The sequence below is a fragment of the Cyanistes caeruleus genome, chromosome 2 (genome assembly GCF_971803275.1).
Source record: "Cyanistes caeruleus chromosome 2, bCyaCae1.hap1.1, whole genome shotgun sequence".
NCBI classification, from domain to species: domain Eukaryota; kingdom Metazoa; phylum Chordata; class Aves; order Passeriformes; family Paridae; genus Cyanistes; species Cyanistes caeruleus.
The window spans coordinates 8,141,196-8,160,323 of NC_141702.1; the positions used below are offsets into that span (position 1 = coordinate 8,141,196).

Genomic DNA, 19,128 nt, shown 5'->3' on the forward strand with positions numbered 1-19,128 from the left:
CTCCCTAGAATACATAGCAGACACCATTCATTCAAAGTGCCACTTTTATACTAACTAGGGAGACAGCTAAAGAGTTTTTACACACAATTTCCCCCCCTTTTAATAAATGAAAATTTTATTTATGAAATTTAAGGCCTCCTTTCCCTTAGATTTCTAAGGTCTGAACTCCAGTAAATGACAGATCCGAGGCTCTTATTTGTATTTTGCAGGGTAGATAGTCAAGGAGAGACCAGGATATCATCCTTGCCCCAGACCCAGAACTCAATTTTCATTCTTTAATTTTTTTGGTGTTTGAAATCAACTGAATTTTTGTGAAACTGAGACATCTGTTGTAATTTTAAAAGACCATTTGTTTTCTAAGTATCCTGAGTAATGCAATGAGGAGTTTATGGCTGAGGTAAATGTAGGCTGCAGAGCCATCTGCAGTTTGCAGAACTGATCCTATGAAATTCAGGACCTTTGCTGCACTTTTCAGATTGCCATCTTCAGGTGTCATATTTATTAAATCTTTAATGACACAGAGGTGTAGATGACTTCCTTAATGAGGTCTGTGTTGATAATGAATGGCAATGAGATCTTGTTAGTAGCATACAGTTACTAATGCTTTGTCCATTGCATTTTGTTGTGATTGAGGGCGCTGGAAAGCTGTTCTGGGGTGAATATCCTTTTTGTCCCTTATGATGTCATATGAAGGGAGGGAATGGGTTCAACAAAACTGAAACTCACAAAAGCGTGCTATAATTTGGTCTGTTGCATTTAAGAAAATGTGAAGTGTTACATCTTAAATAAATATATCAAATATTGAGGCTTAAGTGCATCCATACGATGTCTCGTTCTGTGATCAAGTTTCACTTTTGAGCTGTCCCTGTTCCATCTGATAAGGGATCATTTTCTGCTTTGGGCTCTGCTTATAAGTTATAGCTACTCTCATCTTCTTTGGAGAATGTTGACAATGTGGAAATTGATCAAATCCCAGTTTAGGTCAAAGTCATGTATTGCAAAAGGCCATAAAATTCGCTTTTTAGTTGGGCTGTGCTCGTCTCCCATAGTTTTCTACCTGCCTGTTTCTGTGAACAGACAAAAAATCTATACTAGTGCATATACAGTGCATTACGTGCACTTTCTTGATATAATTAGTTGAATTTTTTTTGGCTTGAGAGAACTTTTTCCCTTGAAGAAAATTGATTTTTTAAGTTATCTGATTTGTATTTAATAGTGTATTCAAATCTCTTCCTCTAGAATCTATAGACTCCCTTGCCTAACCTACATCAACAATGGACTTCTCAGAATACATTAATCAAATACAGTTTCCTTGAATTAAGTGCATTTTTTCTTATATTTTTTCCTAAAATGAGTGACATTTGGTCTGTTTTTCCATTCAGCTGAAAGTCAAGTTCTCAATTTCTCTGTTACTCTTTCACTTTCAGAAGCTGAAAGTGCTGCATAATAACATTGATATATATTAATAATAATTTTATTAAAATATTTAAAATATTAAAATATTATTGAAAATAAATTGCTGCATAATAGCATTATATAGGGAGTGGTTCAATATGCACATACTGATATATATCTTTTATGTGCACGTTATCCCTCCTGCTGTCTAAGTATGGTGGCCAGACAAATATTAAAATGAAAAGTGTTTTCTTGCAGAATCAAAGGTTATTTGTACACTTGGCAAAGACACTTATATTCCTAAATTCACAAGGGATTCTCAACTTCCGGGATTCAGGAAGCATAGACTCCTGCTGCCATATTTCATTTAAAATAAAGCCTGTTACTTTTTTTATCCCCCAAGTAATACTTTCCCTCCCCATCACTGCTCATGTGAAATGCGTAGGATACTGATCCTGGAAAAGGATGCTGCTGCCTGGAAAAGTGGCAGGGGGACTGGGTGTGTCTGTAGCATTTGGCAATCAGTTTTCACAGTGGATCCAGTGGTGTCTCAGTGCCACATGCCATGCCCCATGCAACTGCAGCATAAACATCACAGAAGGGCTTCTGCTCCAGACCCTTCCAAACCTCTGTTTTTAATTACTCTTTCCCATGGTGTTCCTAAGGTGTGGTTGGCATTTCAGTTAACTTATGTTCAGCTGTCTAAAGCCTAGGAGTTTTTCTAGCTTACTCTTGCAGTCACTAAGGAGAAGCAGGGACATTCAGAGAATGGAGAGCAAGTAGTCTTTTGACAGAGGTGAGGTCTGAATTGACTTCTGGCACTGTCAGTCCCTTCTCCTTTGGCTATTGAGGAATGAGATAAGTAGTCTGAACAGTATCTCCAAATCTTTAGGTAACTTAGATAAATTCCATTACCTATATCACCATAATTTATCTTCCAGCATTTACAAATAAAATATTGCATGTAAGAAGCATTGTCATGTAAAGAGGAATCAATTGGCATTAAAATCCATTTGCTGTCCTCACAGAATTAAGCTCTTTACCCTCCTAGTTTTTCCCTATATACTTAAGTTCCAGTTCCTCTGATCCCTGCAGGATATTTGATCCAGCAATGAACTGGTTTTAGCTGGGATAATGTTTTTGTTACAAGGAGTTGGGAAGGGACGTAGGTGGGACCACTAGCCCTAACTGAAACAAGGGACATTCTTTACCATACAATGATATGGTCAGCAATAAAACTGTGTGTGTGAAGGTTGGTTGGGGCTGACATTTTTTGGGGATTGGCTGGGCCTTGGTTGGTTGCTGGTGAGAACTTTGGAGTTTATTGCATAACTTGGTTTTGGTTTTTTTCTTCTCCATTTGTTAATTTGTTTATATTTATAAAATTTATTTTATCTCCAATTGTGAGGTTTCTCACTTTGCCCTTTTGATTCTCTCCCCCATCCTACTGCAGGGGTACTGAGCCTACCAAGATTAAACCAAGACAAGCAACAATCTCATCTCTTTCTTCCTTGTATTTCTTCAGTGGAACAAAAGATTCCCTGATGTCCCTGCCCATGGCAGGGGGATTGGAACTAGATGAACTTTAAGGTCACTTCCAACCCAAACCATTATGCGATTCTATGATTTTTTGGTTCCAGAGTTAGACTGTTACTAAAGCATTTTGAAAATCTGCCTCTGAAAGTATGAGAAACAACTAGAGACTGTACATACCCTCATATAAGCCTTGACACAAGTATTCTGAATTTCAGGAGCACTGAGTAATTGGTACTGCAGTGTTGTGTGGTTAGACAAGCTGTATTGGCTGCATTGGCTCCTTGGAGGAGATGTGGACCTCTGTGGAAGTAACACAGGAGAAGCAAATCCAAAAAAGCTGAAGATTGCTTTCCATTAACTACTGACATGTTCTTAGGAGTGGCTTAGAGGAAAGTAACTGTCTGAGAGGTGTGAGAGGGAACACTGCTTAACCTTCCTCAAGCAGAGAGTTTGCAGTGCCTCCTCTATTCATCCTTGAAGTCTAGAGAAGGCACCAAAGCCCCTTATCCACATTGTGCTCCTGTAAAAGGGGACAGAGAAAATGCCCTAGATCATCTGCAGGGGAAAACTAAAGGCAAATGAAAATGACAACCTTGTTCACTTAATATGCAAAGTAATTCAGTGGGTGTTGAATTAATTTGAATAGATATGATGCAGTGTAGACACCTGCTGCAAATGCACCTTGCATCCTTGTTACATGAGTGATTTCTCCTAGCGAGAGCCAAGAACATGCTTCAAAACCCTCTGCTTTGAAGTAGTGGTGATATGAGGATCCAATACGCAAGAGTTGCTTGTTGAGGAAATATCTTAACATATTTAAAATGCTTTGATGAGGAAACGAGAAGCTTAGAGTGTTGTCACTGTTGTCTGCAGGGCTGACATTTACATCCAAGGTAATGGGTTTCCATTCCTTGTCATGAGGTGCATGTGCAGGATTCATGATTAAGCTGGTTTACACTTGATTTTCTTTGTGCCAGACGAGGTTATCAAGCTGGCTTCTCTTCCTTTTTGATTGTTGTCTCTATTCATTATCAGGTGGCACTGGAGAGAGCAGATAACTTTCAGGTGCCACTTGTGTCACTTCTCCGTCGCTCATTCTTTTTGAGGGGGAGTTATGGCGCTGCTGCTGTGCAGTGGTTCAGAGGAATCAATCTGACCACCTGAGAACATCCATCACCTGTTCGATTAGACAATGCAGTCAGTGAGCAGGGAAGAGCATTATGTGGCACACATCTCCTTTTTCATGAATCTCCAAGAAAAGAAGAGCAAGCTGGAAAGCAGAATGTGTCAAATATAATTGGTTCACTTTTCTTGGAAATGATACCGCATAAAACACTTCCATTTTTAGAGCAGAAGTCAGAGAATCTGAAAAATTTGGTTATCAGTGTAGGTCTTCTCTCAAAAAGGAAAATTTCACCTACATTGTAGCATCTATCAAGTTTTGCTGCCAGAATGAAATCTATTTATATTTAGATTTATGAAGAAATCTTTTTAAAAAGGATTTGGATGAATTTTTTAAAGTACTCAGTACCTTCTCTGTGTTTAGAACTCTGATATTTAAATCAATTAAAAAAATAATTTTGACACAGTTGTCTGAGAAGGTGACAGTGAAGACACCTGTCTCATTAACTATATAGAAAGGATGGAAAATTAGCTATTCAGCTATTGAAATGATGATTCTGACATTTGAGTTCAGAAATTTTAATTCCTATTGAAAGCCAAATTCAAATGTGCACACAGTAAACCATAGAAGTTTCTTTGTGCATATATGAAATTTTTCAGCAATATGAGAATGAAAGGGTGTTGCTGATACATTTTATTGCTGGTTGTTGCTGGTAAATTCACTTAACATTAGATAAAATATTTTTCTTGGTAGTGTTTATGGAAGAGACTGTGGCTTTATATCTATTTCAGACATACAGTGTATGAAAGTGTTCAACAATTATCAAAGATTTACTGGTTATTGTTTCTCTTACAGTTCACATGGAGCATATTTCAAGAAGCCATGGAGGAGGTGAGAAACACTTATCCACACAGTTTGTGACTGTCAGGTTTATGTTTTTGCAGTCCCTGTTACAAATAGGTAATAATAGGGAAATTTAGGGAGGGATTCAGTTTTGGTTCTCCTTACACAGGCAACTTTTCTGCAAAAACAGGAGTGTCAGCTGGGAGAGGACTGGGAGGATGAGAAACAAAATAGTAAAGGACAGTTGAGGATAATGAGGAGAACGCATCTCTCCAGCTGACTTCTGCTTTATGTTCCTCTCTTTCTCAGGCTGGGATAAGATAATGAGAAATGCTTCCTTTGAAATCTGGACCCTTCACTGAATTAAAAAAGGTGCAATGGGAAGAAATATGACTAATGAAACCACTGAAAGATGTGCTTTTCTTTGAGTGACTCGGTTCTTTGCACTTTGAAATACTTCAGGATTTTTCCTTAGCGGATGGTGGCTTGTGGGATTTACTGTGTTCAGCAAAGTATGACTGAGCCAGCCAATGGACCTGCAGAAAGATGAAATGGTTTTGTATATTCATCCAACTTTTCATATGCAGCCTTGTTGTAATTGAAGTGAGAGGCAGTGCAGTCTGACAGACACGGTGGGCCCTGGGATCTGATTAGAGCTCTGGGCATTCAGCATCTGGAAAACTATTGTCCTGAGGGGCTTTTTTCCTGTCCTTGGATTTTCCATTATTTTCATTTTTCATAATTTATAGTATGGGTGAATCAAAGGTCTTGAGAATTGGAGTCCCACTGTGCCTAGCAGTAATTAGATGTGCCTGCTTGTGTGTTTGTGTTTGTGTGTGTGTGTGTGGGTACCTGCACATATGGAAGCACCCCTGAGTGGAGAAGTCTGGGTCTGAAAGACACAGGAACAACTGAACAGTAGGGAAGCAGGGAAATGACGTGGAAATTAATCATCTGGCACTGATTAATACACTTACTTAATTGTATCATGTTTGGTTGTTTGTATTGATATATCTACAACCAGATGGTGATGGTTAAACATTTGTTTGGTATTTTAAAATGTACCACAATGTTTTGCACAGACAAATGTTGATACCACTCATTCTGGGTGCATTCAGTAAACAGGGAAACTCTGGTGAATGACTGAGATGTGAAAGACCAATTTTCAGTACCTAATTCCAGTGAAATGGATTTTGACCTGAACATAAAGCTGTGCTGGTTGTGACTGAGATAGAGCTAATTTTCTTCACAGTAGCTGGTATGGGGTCATGTTTTGGAATTTTGCCGAAAACAGGCATGTTTTCATTACTGCTGATCAGTGCTTATGCAGCATCAAGGCCTTTTCTGCTCCTCATTCCACCAGCAAGGAGGTTGGGGGTGCACAAGGATTTGGGAGGGGACACAGCAGCAGCAGCTGGCCCCAAGTGACCCAAAGGTTATCTCATACCATGTGGCATCATGCTCTGCAGATAAAGCTGAGGGGAAGAAGAAGGAAGGGGGATGTTCCAAGTGATGGGATTTGTCTTGCCAAGTCACTGTGACACGTGAAGGGGCCCTGCTCTCCTGAGGGTGGCTGAACATGTGCTGGTCCATGGGAAGGGTGAATGAATTCCTTGTTTTGCTTTGCTTATGTGTGTGGCTTTTGCTTACCTGTTATTCTGTCTTTATCTCAACCCATGTTTTCTCACTTTCACCCTTCCTGTTCTTTCCCCCCATCTCACTGTTGCTGAGTGAGCAGCTGTGAGGGCTGAGTTACCAGCTGGGGTTGTACTGTGACAAAAGCCCTGTTCCATTTCCTGGGCTGACTAGAATTTGCTCTGCTGGGGACACATTCCCATTCCAGCCCCCTTTGCTGCTGCCAGCAGCTGATGTTCTGAAGAGCTGCATTAGAGTAGATGTCTGATCTAGGCTGGAGCTTATCCTAAGAGACTTACCAAGGTTTCCACAGCAATTCTATGGAATATCAAGGATTTAAGCACAATCAATTCAAGAGCATTTAAGTCCTGAACTAGTGCTCTAAGAACTAGAACTGGCTCCTTTGTGCATTCAGTAGATATGGTCCTGTTACCCGTTACACAGACTAAATCAGACTTCTTTCCTGCACTGAATGGTGTCATCCTGGCACCATCTATACTTTGAAGGGCATTGCTAACTTCTGCTTGCCTCAGGGAAGAAACAATTGAGAAAAGGAGAGGGTTTTTTTCTTTGCCTGCCTTTGGATATTGCACTGAGCAAGTTAAAGGTTGATACAGGTTGTTCTTACAGCTCTAGAAGGGATATAATCTGCTGAGACACGTCTTTAGTACAAATGTGCACTGTCCCTTGTGTGAACAACAAAGTGAGATAAGTCACAGAGGATGGGCCTAGTCCTAAAGGGTTGAAGTGCCAGCAGGAGTGTGTGCAAACTTGTAACTGGGGACTTAAAATAGAATTAATATACTAAATACTTTATTGCAATATAAGGTACAATAAGAGGGCAAAACATATTTCAGAAACACACACAGAACATCATATATGTGCAGAGAAGTACTTCAGAAAGGCTAACATTACTGGTGGAATAACAACATCCTTCCCCCCTCTTTGGAGTATCAAATGCTGTTTCCCTGGCCAGAAGACTACTGGGTCAGCTTGGGATGCCCCAGAGTAATGTTTTGCACCATCATTTTAATCATGTCTCATTGTCATTTGTCTATGAATTGTCACATGGAGAACTGAATCTGAGTTCATTTGTCTTAGGTTAAAAACAGTTTGGAGATTTATAGGGCTTTCTCCAAATTTATTGCAACTTTTTTTTTCTGCAGTGCTACTGCACTGAGATTGAATAACATAGACACAGTAATCTTTCATAGATCCAAACAGTTGCAAAGCTGAATATTCAGTTTCCTTCTACTTTTCAGCTTGGTTTACTACACCTGGATAACACAGGCTCTCCACAGACAATGCATCAAGTCATTTTCAAATTCTGTTGTGCTCCACACTGACTGCAGTGAGGCATGTGACATATACATCCTCATCTCTTCATGATATTAAGATCATGCTCAAACTGTGTGCAAAAATCAGGCTACTTTAAACAGTGCTTCTGCAGTAAACTTTTTCTGTTGATGCCCACTGATGTTATAGTACTGGGGGTTTTTAATGCATGGTGGCTGTGTAAGTTTCTGGTGGCACTATGTCTTTATGGAAGGTGAAAATTTGGGGATTGTAATCATGACAATGCATAGGCACAGTGCCACGTCAGATGCTGTGCACATGGAATAAACCTGTGGTTGCTACTCTGAAACAGGGCTAAAAAAATCTGGATAAAATAATCTTGACTCAAATGGGTTGGAAACATGTTAGAAACAAATATCAGGAAGTAGATCTAGGTTAACATTTGGAAACTGCATACATGTCTGGAGGGTGGTTTAAGCAGTTCTGTTTTTGCTTTGAAGGAGAACAGAAGCACTTTCTCTGTCCATTCTCAGCTGACAGGATCACAACTCTTGGAGGGGAGGGGAACAGGAAATGAATGCTAAAGCTTAGTAGCTTATTAAATTGTTCCAGTTATGTCACTCTTTGGATATTGCAGAAAGCTGAATTGAAGTAATTCAGATGCCTTGGGATTTTTTTTTTCTGATGTCAAGTTTTAGGGCAGATTTCTGGGCTGATTTATCCTTTAGAGAGGAAAAATATTTCAGATAGATCCTGATATACGGTTCCCATAAGTAAGCTGTTCTTGGCTAATGACACCTTTCTCAATGGTAGAATTGGGTGCAAATTGGGAAATTTTCTGGCAGTCACCTACCAGCTGCGAATTTACAGCAGGATTTGAGCCCAACTAACAATCTTTGCACCTAAATTCTGAAGAATTTACAAAGATGGTGCTGTTAGATAGGTAGGACTGTGTCTTATATTTGTGTGTTGTGTTCTACTTTGCTCTCCTTGCAAAAAATTCAGGCATGAAAACTGTGTTGAGATTACAGAGACAACTGGGTGTTTCACGTGGGCAGAAAATAGAGCTGCTCTGTTCCATTTGGGAAAATGTCAAAGCTCATGGGTCAGCAGTGGGTGTGAGCAGGGATGAGCAAATGCAACATCTCACTAAGTCAGAGACATCCGTTCCTTGCTTAACTGAACAAAGTGATTTTTCTACCTATAAGCTGATGGCTTTGAAACCACTTAGTTTGCTTTTAAAACAGTAATTCTGGTGCAAATACAGCTGGTGGACTTTTATCATAGCTATATCATAGGTGTATCTCTTTTCCAATCTTAATTCATGGGCAATGTTTTCATGTGGCTGAACTTCATGATATGATAAACTCTGTTTCTAACTCTGCTTGTCTCACTGTCTCATTTGTAGTGACTGAGGTATTACATAGCAAGGAGTTGACAAACTTTTTTGGTGAGCAGTCATCCAGCATGGGGTGAAGAGTGTCTTTCCAGTTAATTCTCTTGTTTTCCTATTAGGCACAAGCTGTTGACTTTACTCCTTGTCAGCTGTAAAGGTATGATACTTGAATGGGTGTGTGAAATCTATTTTTAATCATATGAGCACAAAGTACCTGATTTAGCACTTGATGACATTGGTTTAAATTGGAAGGATATCTGTTAAAGTCATTAAAACCTATGACAATTTGGGTTAAAACCTAAAATATAATGAAACTAGGCCAAAGTCAAAATAGCACAGACTTATGTAATTGCAGACATAATTGTTCCACTGAATTTCATAAGTCATGAAATGTGCTACTGTCTGAAGTTTTTCTATAGAAAGGTATCAACACCATATATTAACTGCAACACGTTTATTTTTAGAAGGTCATAGCCTTTTCCATTTCTTTGACATAGTGGAAAATCTGGAAGTCTGAGTCAATTTGTCTTGAAATCAGGGCAGTGAGCCCAGTCCTAAACTCTGTCTTTCTTTTATTAGGCTAAATAATCCTCCTTCTTCTATAAGTACAAATTTACTCACCTGATTTTCATCCATGCATCCATCCATATGCTAATAAACCTCTCATCAGTGCAGGATTTCAGGGCTCCAGTGAACATTTCTACTAGTCTTCAAAAGGAAGGAACTTTAATAACCCCATTTACTGTAATTTCAGTGCTTAACTGAACTAGATTCAGCTCTGTGTTTTCTGAAGAAATTTGATGACATCTGGGTAAGGGTAATTTAAAAGGTACTTTCTCCCGCCCTTGCTTCCTCTACTTATCTGATGCTGTTAAACACCCAGATTTGTTCTCTCTTTCTACTTTGTGACTTTGTGGCTGTAATGGCAAATCATTATATTTCACCTTCTCCTTTGGTGTAGCTTTCTGAAGGTTTACATTCTTCAGAGCTCCTTGTTTTGAACTTTCATAATGCCATGCGACTGAAGGAGAAAATGATAAGCAAGAGACTCTCTTTAAACTGTCCCACCGGTGAATTTCTGCCCATCTGCTTTGAAATATATGGTAGTGATGAATGCCTCTTTGCCTAGAACTTCTGTACCTGGGGGCTTTGTACAACTTTATTTTTAAGTATAGCAAAATAACATTGGATAACAAAAAATAAGATAGTAAGATAACATTAAGATATTATATATAGATATAGAGATAATATTAATTATTATTTATTTTTAATGTTATATAAAACCACAGAAAGGAAATGCAGGACTTTCCCACCATATAAAAATGTTGCTTTATTTGGTTACTTTGTACGAAGTTTCAGGCTGACCAATATTTTTGGAGCTGTATGGACATCTAATGGTGCAGCAAAGGATTGGTGACTGTGTTTTTCAGCAATATTCCCTTGTCTTTTAGAAAATTCCAATAGGCTCTTAAATCTATTTTTAGTAAACTGCATCCCACTCCAAATAAAACCATGGGTACCTAATCCAGTGAAGAAGTCAGTGCAAAGATTGATCACCCTCTATGGGATTCAGGTGTGTTTTTACATGAAAGCTTATCTGACCTGAATTGCAGCTGTTTCTCCACTGGGTTGTCCTATTGGTCATAAAAGCCTTTTGGTCTAAAAGCCTTTGGTCCTGTGGCATTTCTGCCACACTGCCAGAATCCCCCAGAGTCCCTGGGGCACCTGTGATGAGGCAACTGAATTACTTACAGAACTTGCTCTGAATTGCCCTGTGGCATTTTCGCAAAGCCAGGATCATATTTGAGGGACTTTGGGGAATTTTTAGCATCATCTTTCATAGAGGAAGACATCCACAGTTAGGGTGAAAAGCACAGTTCTTGAGCTTTTGGTGACATTGGAGGTGAAGAGGATGTGGGTGCCTTTATGTCACAGTGACTATACTCTGGGTGAAAATCCCATGCAAAGATTTTAATCTTCACTGACATTTTAATTTTAAATATGAAATTATATAAAGGAGAACAAAATTCTATTCTTTGGACTGAGGAAAATATTGGTCTACATGTACATAGACCTGAGGAGAGAAATTGGCTCTGATGTGCCATCCTGCCTGGCTGAGTAGAAAGAGAAAGCAGCCATATGACTCATAATTTCACTCATCTGCTGCTAACCAGATTTCCCTCTAACATCACAGCGCAGAACAGCCTGTTAAATGGAAGGGAAATCCTTCCTTTGGCATGAATACCCTTTGCCATTTAGGTCCTTTATTTCAATACCTTTCCTGTAGGTTAGTCTCTCTATAGGGCACAAAAGAATGTTTTAAAGCTATCAGCAACCTGAGGAGCCATATAGGGTTTGCTTCCATGTGCCAGGGGACTTTTCCAGCCTCGAATCTCTCATGACACTGCTGCTATGAGAGAAGGTAAAGCAGCACTAACTCTGCCGTGGTGGGACACAGCAAATGTCACCAGTGGGCATCTGTCCCTCTCCCTTGGACAGCCCAGCTTTGGATTGCCTGAATGTCTCACAGGTGAGGGTGAAGCATGTCCTGCTATCCAGTGCTGTGGGGCTGGTTTTTCCTTATGCACAGTGACACCATTCTTAGGTGCTGATGATGCTCAAGAAATTTAATTAGGTCCTTCAAAAGCAACTATTCCAGAGCTCAGAGTTTATCTTGCCTCCCTTTTTTCTGCTAGGCACAAGCATTCTGCTTGAGTTTTCTGAACAAAGCTGATTTCTTTGTTTCCTGAGCATCATCAAAAGCAATAACAGCTCTGGTGGACACATTATATAACAGCAACGCAATGTGCTCAGCACAGCCTTAATGCTATGCAGTCGTTTATACCTGTGTGAAAAGTGGCTGCAAACTGGCTGTAAAACTCTCCTCTGACCTATGCATACCTGTGGGGAATTCTGCCTTGGGAGTTTTTTATGTAGTTTTCATGGAGTGGAGGAAAAGTTCAAGGCGGTTGCGTGTCTGGCTTCTCTTCCTCCACAGCGTTATTTTGCATTTAATCATGCAACTCTGTTGTCTTGAAAGCACAAGGGACTCTGTAAACAAATGTATTTATGATGCACAAGTACTAATAGATTCATTCCCATTCTTTTTACAGTGCTGCCTGTGCAAAGCTGAGGGGAGTGAAAAGCAGCAACTTATTTTTGCCGACAAGTAGATGCATAATCCCTGAATGCACTAGGAAAGCTATCCATTGAGGAAGAAAGCAACATGTTTGCAGACTCCACACCCCATTATCAGGTGATTTGTTAAAGCTGTCACTGCATACAAATCTGCTGCCGTCTTCCTCCAGAATGGGGAGATTTGAAATAGTTTGCTGTAGACTTTATTCTGTCTGAATAGGGAATTTTTTTTTTCCCCTAAAATATACTAAAAGCCAAAATACAGGGAAGTTGAATTGTGGTAGAAAAGAGCCCTAAGACTCCATTTATTTGCTTCCCTAAATAATTACCTATCTCATTTTTAGTAGCATGACTCTATTATTGATTAGACTGTAATATACAACCCTTACCTTAATGAAGAAAATGCAGATCATTTGTCATTACTTCTGTTAATGCTTGCAGCTGCTAGAATTTGGATTTTGCAATTCTGTACACAGAAAAATAACTATATTCATCTATCTATGCTGCATCAGTAGCCTAAACAAGATTGGAAATAATTTACATATACATTCCTTTTCAGCTAATCACCTTAAAACAACTCACTAATCATAAGTTAATCTTCACAAGTTTCTGGCAAGTGGGGGAAAGACTTATCCTGATTTCACCCATGGTATAACTGAGGAATATAGAAGATGTGGTGCTTGCTAAGTCCACAAAGAAAGTCTTGTGGAAATGGGGATGGAATTCAAATGATTGGGCTTTCTGTCCACTTTGTTAAACATAAAACATCACTTCTGCCTTGAGTCATGACTGTTAATAAATACTGTGAGGCTAATGACCAAGTGATTGTGAATTATAATTATATTGTGAAAAAGATAGATATCACTAAAATATTTGTCAACAGTTGTTTCATTTCTCAAAAAGAAAATAATAATAAAAAAAAAACCCTACACCAAAACCCTCAGCAATTCATCAAGGGCTTGTGGCTGCTCTATATAGTTATGTGACATTAATTTTATTGTTACTGTCTTTAGGGTGTTTCTAAGTGCTTTTGACAGTGTAGGTTGTGCTCCCTTCTGATCTGTGTTGACATGACAATTCTGGGGAGGATTTCCTGTTGGGGTAAGTTAGAATAGCTCCAGTTGGAATAGCTTGAATACACAGATGTCAATGTGCATGATATTTGGATATTTTCACCATGTTTTCTTATCCCATGTTTTGTTTCCAGATGCCAACTATTGATGTTAGATTTCTAGACAGTCTTTTTAAAAGCAGTTTAATTGCTCTATTTTCCTTGAGAGTATTTTAAAAGAATGTTGGCAGTCTGAAATTTCATTAAAATAGGAGAAAAGAAAAGGGGGTATGTGTTCTTTTAACAAGTTAGAGAGCAAAGAATCTCCAGATTGATACAGAACTTATTGGTTTCTCTGATATAATTGATTGGACCACCTGGTGCCCAAGGGCATCTGCTAAACTATAGAGCTGAACTAACTTTGATCATGCAAAAGAGAGATTGGACTGTGCACTTTCCTCCAGTGACTGGAAAATGGTTACCAAGAAGGAAGGAATTGGCATATGTGATCTGTTTCTTCTGTGCTGCTTGACTAGTTACTGATAATTCAGCAATCTGACAGGCTATGGCTTGGGAGAACCACATAGTCATCTTAGATTACCTCTTTCAGCCTAAAATGTAACAAGATGAAATGTAAGAAGTTGTGACTGAAGTGAAAATAAAATAAAATAAAATAATAAATGAAAGCATAAATGATATCAGCCTCCTGAAATGAAAAGCTCTTGTCTTTTCATTGTATTTAATTTGTGAAGCATGAGATAAGAAACCTGGGACTGCCAAGTTAGTTCAGGAAAGTAGTGGAAAAATGGATTGAAAATTTCAGAAACTTCTTTTTCAATGCTGTAGAAAATGACATTTTAAAGAACAACAACAACAACAATAACAGCAACAACCAAAAAGTCATTTTATGTGATGTGCAGGCATGGCTGTGACTGGAACTGGGACCTGAATGATTTTGATTCATTGCTCTCCAGGTGTTGGAGAGCCCTATAGGAACACTTTGGAGGACAGTGCAAAAGCTAAGGCAGTATTATCCTTGCTGACAAATCAAACTTCAAAAAGACAAACTGTTCTCTATAGCACAAGGGTCATTGGTTTGTACTGAGTCATCATTGCAGAGGCAGGAGACAGCTGGTGGCACTGGGAAATAACCAATTCCTTTAACAACTGGCTGATGTGTGTTTAGCTTGGTGTGCATCTATATACACATAAGTATACACTGCAGTATTTTAAAATCTATGTATGTCTCTGTTGTCTGTGCTTATTACTGTCATCTTGTGAAATCAGTCCTTTCATGAAATAATTAGAGGTTTCAAGCATTTTTGCCAACTGACTGGCATTACAGGTGTTCTGGATCATATGCCTGTTTCACTTGGTTTCATAAACTGACAGAAGGTGAATCCTGGCATTATCCATGTGCTTTCACACTGTGGTTATGTGGGAAATAACATCTGTAGCCACTTCTTACTACTCAGGGAATTAATAAACAACAGTGGTGATATGGACCAAAGGAGCAGTCATGCATTTCTCAGTCCTCTGGAAATTCCCTAGCCATGGGACCACATGCCCTTTTGTTGACTCTCCTTCTGGGAACTTCTTTACACTGAAAGTATCTCCAGGTAAGTTGTCTCCTTTTAAAACTGTATTCTTCATAAGTTTTTCAATTTGTTCACTGGAGTGTGAAGGAGAAACTGTTCTTCAGGTGGAAGTCTCTTCTGTTTGGCTCCCACACAGCACCAAAATCCTGCTTACATCCAGGGGTGCTTCAGGACAGTAGTGGGTTTATTTTCAGTTTCAGAGGACATATTATGATTCAAAACTTCTAGGAAAGGCTGGAACATGAGTGACTCTGAGCTACTGAGCTGCTGGAGGGTGTCCAGAAAATGCAATGAAGCTGATGATGGGTCGGGATCACAAATCTGAGGATCAGCTGAGGGATCTGGGGGGGCTCAGCATGGAAGAAATCAGGATTAGGGGAGATCTTCTTGCTTCTTACCACTCCCTGAAATAAGGTTGAAGCCAGGTGGGATCAATCTCTTCTTCCAGGGAACAAGGGACAGCATGAGAAGAAATGGCTTCAAAGAGCAGCAGAGGAGGTTCAACTGAAAATTAAGGAAAATTTCTTAGCTGAAAGACTTGTCAAGCACTGGAACAGTCTGCCCAGGGAAGTGGTGGGATCATTTCCCCCAAGAGTATTTAAAGGACCTTTAGGTGTGGCACTTAGGAATCTAGTGGTGGATTTGGCAGTGCTGGGTTAATGGTTGGACTTGATAATCTTAGACAACTTTCCTAACCTTAATGATTCTATTTTTAAATTCAACAAATTTGTGAGATGATGAGATTGATCTGATTAAAGCAGATGTACTCTCTTTTCCAGGTGTGCAGCAGGGTCTCAGCTCACATCTGAAGCTCCATTTCTTGTCCATAAACAATTAATAATAAATAATAATGAAAAAGGAATCATAAGGCCTGAAGTCTCATCAATCTGCATTCCTGTTGCAGGGCCTGTTGCTGGATCCACACCTGTTCTCCTTCCACTCCTATTGCAAATAGATTTTCCCTCATTTTGACAGGCAGTGAGTACTGTGTATTAATAGCAGCTCTCTTCAGAGGTTTTGCAGGTGGGATGGGCCATGGTCTCCATCTGATCCAGGTGCTCATTGATGGAGTCCAGCACACCATCAGCTGCTCTCCTGGGCTGCTCATTCCTGAGCTGCTGACAGGAAGCCTTTCCTTAGCAGGTGAGTGTGGGCTGCAAATCCCAGCACTAGCAAGGGTTAAATGTCAGGTTGTCACTGAAGGTGGAATGCCTTCAGCAAACCTCCTTCCCCTGTAATCTGGTTTAGGGTGTTTTTTCTAAAGCATTTGTTTTTTTAAAATGGACAGAAAGAAATCACTTTATGAAATAGTCTCAATTTTGAAAATAAATATTGGCTCTGTGATGTGTATTGCTATGTGTAGCTTTAGGCACAAATATGAGTATATAGCTTTAAAAATAAACATAATAAAAGTATTGTTTCACTTGTTACATGACCCAAGAGAAACTAGCTTTTGCCACATCCCACAGTGTCTATCTATGATATTTGGTAATTTTCTGAAATAACTGAAAATTTTAGTTGTATCTGGGATTGAAATAGGCATTTCATGAAATGACTGAATATTTTAGATGTTTTTTTTTAAATGACTATTTTACTGTATGGCTACAAAATACACACATGCAGATTTATTAAGGAAAGAAGGGGGAATCAGTGGTCTCAGTCCTCTGATTATTCCATTTTCTTCTCTCCACCTGCCCCAGCCAGGCCTACTCTTCAGTGCTGTGCTTCACAGGAGTTTTCTTTGGCTTCAGAACAACAAAATGCTGCCACTCTTTGTGGTTCTTGTGATAAATTCTGCCTCCACTCATACAGAGACTGAGGCCCACATGCTTTTTGCAACTTTCTGTTTCACTGCAGGTGGAACACCAACCTGTACCTCATTTTAACTTATGTATGTCAGGCCTGCCTCTGTGCCTCCTCACTGCAGCTACCCTGATTATTGGTGAGTAAAAGTATAGAGATTATTACATTGAAACAAACAAAAAAATTGTGGGATTTGGATCTGGTCCATAAGAATTATTTCAAAATACTCTGTTCTAAGAGGTAGTAGCAAGCATAGGCCTTGACAACTTGGGTGTGTTTCACTGTAAGGCTGCTCCATCATAGCCCATAACCCCACCCATATGCTCATGGCCACACCTTTATTTCACAGACTTTAAATCTGCAGGTTAGGGAAATTAATATTTTGACCAAATCTGTGTATCTTTTTGGATTCTAGTTCACTTCAAATATTTTCTCTTGGAACCTGGGATGTAGGGGGAATTCAGTTAATTTATCAGGAATTATTTTCCTGACTGAAGTTCTTTTGCTTTACTCTTGTTCTAATTCTGGATATCTCTCTGTTGCAAACTACAGACAGATTATAGAAGTTTGAGATCTGGAAGTCTCTTGGTTGTATTGATTTTTGCATGAAATTGGAATGCAAATTCAATGTCTTTCTGGTCCAAACATGAGAAGTCGTGATTCTACTTAACTGAAGAAGGAACCATATTTGGCAGCATATAGGAAAGATAATGTATTCCAGGTAATCAATTCATACTTAAATGGCTCTTTCCAGTAAGATAATGAATAAAGGTGCAAGCTTCCTTTTTCCTGAAGCTGATTAATTATCTCCACAAAATTTACTTTATTCATGTAGTGATCATCTGAGGTTAAACAAATCCCTAAGTATTCAATGTACTTGTAGTCCATTAATAGCAGATCTATTATACATCCATCCCCCCTTTTATAAAAAAAGTTATGGTATTGTCGTTGGCAACATTTGGGCTAGAAGCAATTAATCTTGTATTACAAGGCTAGATGAATCTGAGGAAAACAAAAAAAAACCCATATTAACTAAGGTAGGGTAAGACAAGATCAGTTAGATAGGAACTAATAATCTCTGTACATTTTTACATTAGTGTCTGACTCCTGGTACAATACTGTAAATACCTGAGACCAGATCTACAAGGTGATGTAGGTTTGTAATTGTTATTGATTTCAATGGAAGAAGGAAAATCTAAATAAATTTCTGGATGGGGACTTTGGGCCTTGAATTATTTTGAGTAGGGACAATCCTTCCTGTGACTGATATAAAAATGGAGTCTGGGTCCAGCCACTCATTGTAAGTTGTTGATGTTACCTGGCCTGATGATTATCCTTGTCTTTTATTTTGTTTGTTTCTTCAGGATAATGAGCACTGTAATGTCTGAATATATTGGAGAGATGACTAGCACAAAAATTTATAATCAGAATAAAACACTCTTCCCAAATAAAAAATATTTTAAAAGCTGCCCCATTTAATACAAAAAAATATCTGTCTGATATGCACTCATAAAAAAAAATAATACTATTCATTGTGGCCAAAGGAGTGTATTGATATTATGACTAGCTAAATCTTATATATAATATATTCTTTTTAGTCATGATGCATGCAGGAAATTTAAAGGACAAACTGTGGAAAAGGACTTGCAGTCCAAAAAATCCTTAGGTATTTCTAAGGAGTTATACCAATTATTAATTTGGCTGCCAAATTTTTTGCTATGGTTTTTATATCTGGATTGTCCTTATTGAATGCAGCTCTTATAGGCCTTTCTTGTGTGAATTACCAGTTAAAGTTTCAGCATTTTTTGAAGTCTGAAAGAATCTTGCAGATAGGGTGTGTGAGCTTAAATGGACATAGTTGAGTGAAAATCCAGAGGAAGAGCCCCCAGAAAACCAAGTCTTAGTTTTTTGGTTTTTTTTTTTAATTCACTTGATGTAGACATTAAAAGAATACACCCTGTGGCTAGATCTGCAAAGGTGCTCAGGCTGAACTTATAAATCTCACAGCAATTCCAGGAATACAAATCTAAAATCTTGTATTCCTTCATCTGAGGAAATGGCCTAGTTGTGCTGAGGGAGGTTTAGATGGGATATTAGGGAAAATTTCTTCACAGAAAGGGTTGAAAAGTATTGGAATGGGCTGAGAAGTGGAACACTTCAGAGAAGTGTTATAAATTTGGGAGTATTCAAAACCCTGTGTGTATGGCACTTGAGGATATGTTTAATGGTGAACATGGTAGTGGTGCTGGCTCGATGATCGAACTTCTGCTCTTAAAGGTCTTTTCCAATCTTAATTATTCTATGATTCTCTGAA

At 38.8% G+C, this 19,128-nt stretch overlaps 1 long non-coding RNA gene across 2 annotated transcripts; it reads left to right on the forward strand.

The window, feature by feature from the left end:
- The first annotated feature begins 10,895 nt into the window (after window positions 1–10,895).
- Window positions 10,896–18,030, forward strand: LOC111927517 (uncharacterized). 2 transcript variants are annotated; one of them, XR_015282497.1, is made up of 6 exons: window positions 10,896–11,754; window positions 12,338–12,480; window positions 14,889–15,032; window positions 15,916–16,154; window positions 16,869–16,953; window positions 17,367–18,030. It is a non-coding gene; the product is annotated as an uncharacterized LOC111927517 (long non-coding RNA). The 2 variants fall into 2 exon arrangements; XR_002863598.2 differs by lacking the exons at window positions 14,889–15,032; window positions 15,916–16,154; window positions 16,869–16,953; window positions 17,367–18,030 and adding an exon at window positions 12,922–14,106.
- Window positions 18,031–19,128: the final 1,098 nt, after the last annotated feature.